We start from the raw sequence: 4,365 nt of genomic DNA, 5'->3' as shown, positions 1-4,365 counted from the left end.
TACATACTCCTTCCTTTGCCCTCTCATTCTCACCTACTCCTGCACATATACCCCATCCATACTCCCTTTCTCTCACACTTTCTCCTCTCCATTTTGTTTCAGTTATTCCACATACATCCACTTTCGCACCCTCAAACACCTGGACAATCTCTCTCTCTTTCACTTCATCATTCTCTCCCCTTACATTCAAATAAATGATGTTTATAGAGTACACCACCATCAGATACATAAGTATTTTGACTTCCATTCATTCATTCATTGCCAGACGCCATGTATCCCAAACGGGGTGGCCAAGGCTTAGAGTTAATTGTTTTACAGGGAAGGGCACTAATCCTCCACCAACCCCACTTGACACGTAGGGAGAACGTTATGCCAACAGCATCTAGTGTTCCCAGTAGGTCACCCATCCAAGTACTAACCAGACCCAACGTTGCTTAACTTCGCTCATCGGACGGGAAGCGGTGTACTCAACGTGGTATGGCCGTTGACTTCCAGCAAATAAAAAAATAAAAAAAACAGTAATGAGGAACACACACTCACCCATCCCCCTCACATACACATATGTAAACAGAACATCAACAACAACATGCAAACAGAAACATTATCAAACATCCAACAATGACCACCATGGAGTTAAATTCAATATCACACAGCAAGACTGACGTCATAATGATCTAAGTTCAGCACTGTGCACCCAGATTCAACATCGTTCAGGTAAACACAATATTCCAAACATCCATTAGGGAAACTAAACTAACATCATCCAGCCATGCCCCACCGTGCTGCAGGCAGAGTGTACAGTAGGTTGGTCCCGCAAAGCCACCAATGAACCCGTCTCCCATTCACCTCTACTTTATTGTGGCACTAATGAGCAGGGCTTATTATGGGTTGTATTTCTGTGCACGGAGGAATGGGGGAAGAGTGAAGAGAACTGGGGGTATATGTTGGAGTGAAGTGACTAGGAAGTGTGTTGCTGGAAAAGGAGAAGAATGATGAAGGGTATGTAGAGAATACTGTAGGAGACATGGTGATGGTGAAGCTAGCTGTGCTAGTGAAGGACTTGAAGTGGAAAGAGAAGTTAAAAATACAGGTTGGATGTACTGGTGGAGTGATGGAGAGGAACGTGGGTGCACTAGTGGACGTATATGAGAAGGAATTTTGAAGCTGAGGGTACTACACGGGACTGAAGACAAATAAGGGTGTTAGGAATATTAGTGATGGGTTGGGATATATTAATTGTGGTCTGTAGAGGACTGCAAAGTGGAAGGGTAAAATTGACTTGGAGATGATTGTATTGATGGAGAGGAAAGATTGATATCGTTAAAGGAGTTGGTGAAATAACAGGGACTGGTGTAGCCTGTTGTTGGTCTGCCAGGGCTGTTGTTGGTTAACCCCCCAGTGGCCGTGAGATAATACATTTGGTACACCCACGGCCAGCCCCAGGACCAATTTTTCATGTTTCAAGAAGCATTTCTACTTTCTTTACCAATGTAACAAAATTAGACTGGTGCAGTTGGCATTGCATTTTTTTAGCATCCTAAACCCAACCTGTGATCTGCTCTGGACTGATGAAAAGTTCATAAAATATCTGCGAATGCACCAGTAAAATCTAACTGTAACACCAGTCGAGCAGGGCAGTACACCTAAGGTGGATGGAAAACTGATGACAGGGAGAGCTAGAGCTCCCGTTTCATCAGCCCTCGTGACTAGGTTCCGACCATCCCCCTTTGCTAAACATTTTCAGTGTCACAATAACACAGAGAGTAGGCTAGCATGCTCTCCAATACAAGTTTCTCTAACTATTAACACCAAACTACATGCACAGTACACACCACACTTTCTTTTCCAAAATTAAAAATAATCATGACAGCAAAACACGTGGCCTCGGAGTCCCCAGGGGGGGGGGGACATAAATGCCCCCATCTTCCGCCACTCCCCTGGTGACGACTCCAGCTGCCTGGAACCACTGTCTGACTCTCTTCTTCTTCCTTTCTGCAACATTCTCGGCCTTTCCTCTAACTTTCGCTCTGTTGAGCACCACCTCTCCTTCTCTAAACCTCACCTTCTTTTTCTAACTGAGACTCAGCTGTTTGAGGCAACTGACAGCAGACTCTTTTCTGTATCCTCCTACTTTCGCTATAATAATTTCAAAGTCTAAGGTGGCTGTTGTGTATATATACGCAATGACTTATTTTGCTCTCATGTTCCTGAACTCGTTTCTTCTGAATTCTCTACACTCTGGCTTCGGCTTTCCTGTCATTCTGTGACTAAATATATCTGCACTGTTTACTTACCTCCTAATTCTACTATCAAAAATTCTTAGACTATCTTACTTCCACTATGGAACGCATTCTATCCATTTCTCCTTTCTCTGAAATCTCCATTCAAGGAGATTTCAGTGTTTACCACCACCTTTGGCTCTCATCTCCTTGCACTGATCCACCTGGTGAACAAGCCTACACCTTTTCTATCCTTAATGACCTAGAGCAGCTTGTACAATACCCTACCCGTATCCCTGATCGCCTTGGAGAGAGCTCCAATATACTTGACCTCTTGTTTACAACTAATCCATCTACTTACACTGTTAATCTTTTCTCTCCGTTGGGCTCCTCCGATCACAACCTTATCACTTTAACCTCTCCTATCACTCCAGTACGGCCTGTGGACCCTCCAAAGAAACGTTGTCTGTGGCACTTTGGAGCTGCGGACTGGGAGGCCCTCAGGCAGTACTACTTTAATTTTCCCTAGAATGATTATTGCTTCCATGGCCAGGAGCCATCTGGGTGTGCCTTGCACATTACGGAGGTTATTCTCTAGGGCATGGAAGTATACATTCCCTTCTCATATCCTCTGACTAATGCAAGAAAGCCATGGTTTAATCATGCTTGTTCTAATGCTGTCCGCAACAAGGAGAGGGCCTATAAAAGGTACCAGAGCCAACCCACCACTGAGTCACATCTTTTATATGTTTCTGCCCGGAATCGTGCTAAGCCTCTTCTTCCCTCTGCTAAAAATAATTTCATCTGTACTAAATGCTCTCAATTCTCCAACTCGAATTCTTCCCGTTCCTTCTGGCACCTTGCCAAAAACCTTTCTAACAACATTACCTTATCATCCTTCCCTCCTCTCTTCTACTCTGATGGCTCTGTAGCTATTTCATCTACTGATAAAGCATTTCTCTTCACTCAAACTTTCTCCTCCAATTCCACCTTAGACGATTCCGGTGCTGTTACTCCATCACTTCCCCCCTCTGCTTCCTCATGGCTTACATGAAAATTTCTTCAGTTGATGTATTTTCTGCCATCACTGGCCTCAGTACTAATAAGGCATATGGGCCTGATGGAGTCCCTCCTGTTGTTCTCAGGAACTGTGCTTCCGTGCTTACACCTTGCCTAGGCAAACTCTTTTGCCATTGTCTATGAACTTGTACCTTTCCTTCTTGCCGAAAGTTTGCTCTCATTCAGCCAGTCCCAATGAAGGGTGACCATTCCCAACCCTTTAACTATCGTCCAATTGCTTTAACATCCTGTATCTCAAAAGTTTTGAGTCAGTTCTTAATAGAAAAATTTTTAAGGATCTTTCCTATCACAACCTTCTTTCTGATCATCAGTATGGGTTCCATCAGGGACGTTCCACTGGTGATCTTCTCACCTACCTTTCAGACTCCTGGTCATCCTCCTTTCGGGACTTTGGCGAAAGCTTTGCCATTGCACATGACATCTCAAAGGCTTTTGATCGAGTCTGGCATAAATCTTTAATTTCCAAACTGCCGTCTTACAGTTTCTATCCTTCTATCTGTGCCTTCATCAATAGCTTCCTTTCTGGTCGTTCTCTATCTGCTGTTGTAGACGGCCATCGTTCTTCTCCTAGATTTATTGACAGTGGTGTTCCTCGGGCTCTGTCCTATCACCAACTCTCTTCCTTCTATTCATCAATGACATTCTAAGCTGTACATCTAACCCTATCGACTTACGAGTATATGCTGATGACTCCATCCTTCACCTTTCCATTCGGTTCCCGCAACATCGATCTCAGCAGTTACTTCAGCAGTCAAGGGATGAGGCTATGGAACATCTAATGTCTGACTTGGCTCGAATCTCTGACTGGAGTAAAAATAATCTGGTTGCTTTTAATGCATCAAAGACTCAGTTCTTACACCTATCAACCCAACAAAATCTTCCACAAGTATACCCACTAATGTTTAAGAATATCCAGCAGAGTCCTGCATCATCCTTGATCATGCTTGGGGTTTCATTTACTCGGGACTTATCTTGGATAGATCATATTACACCTCTTGTCAAATCTGCTTCCAAGAGGTTAGGTGTGCTAAGCCGACTCTGTTTCTTCTTTACCCCTGCACAATTG

General features: G+C 43.8%; 1 non-coding gene across 1 annotated transcript; it reads right to left on the bottom strand.

The window, feature by feature from the left end:
• Positions 1-370: 370 nt before the first annotated feature.
• LOC145416372 (5S ribosomal RNA) lies at positions 371-489 on the bottom strand. Its single transcript, XR_013900263.1, has one exon. It is a non-coding gene; the product is annotated as a 5S ribosomal RNA (ribosomal RNA).
• Positions 490-4,365: the final 3,876 nt, after the last annotated feature.

This window comes from Coenobita brevimanus, chromosome 105 (assembly GCF_032717465.1).
Source record: "Coenobita brevimanus isolate Jiangsu-jjx chromosome 105, ASM3271746v2, whole genome shotgun sequence".
In the NCBI taxonomy this organism is placed as follows: Eukaryota; Metazoa; Arthropoda; class Malacostraca; order Decapoda; family Coenobitidae; genus Coenobita; species Coenobita brevimanus.
The sequence above is the reverse complement of the archived record's forward strand: the minus strand, read 5'-3'. Positions and strand labels throughout refer to the sequence as shown.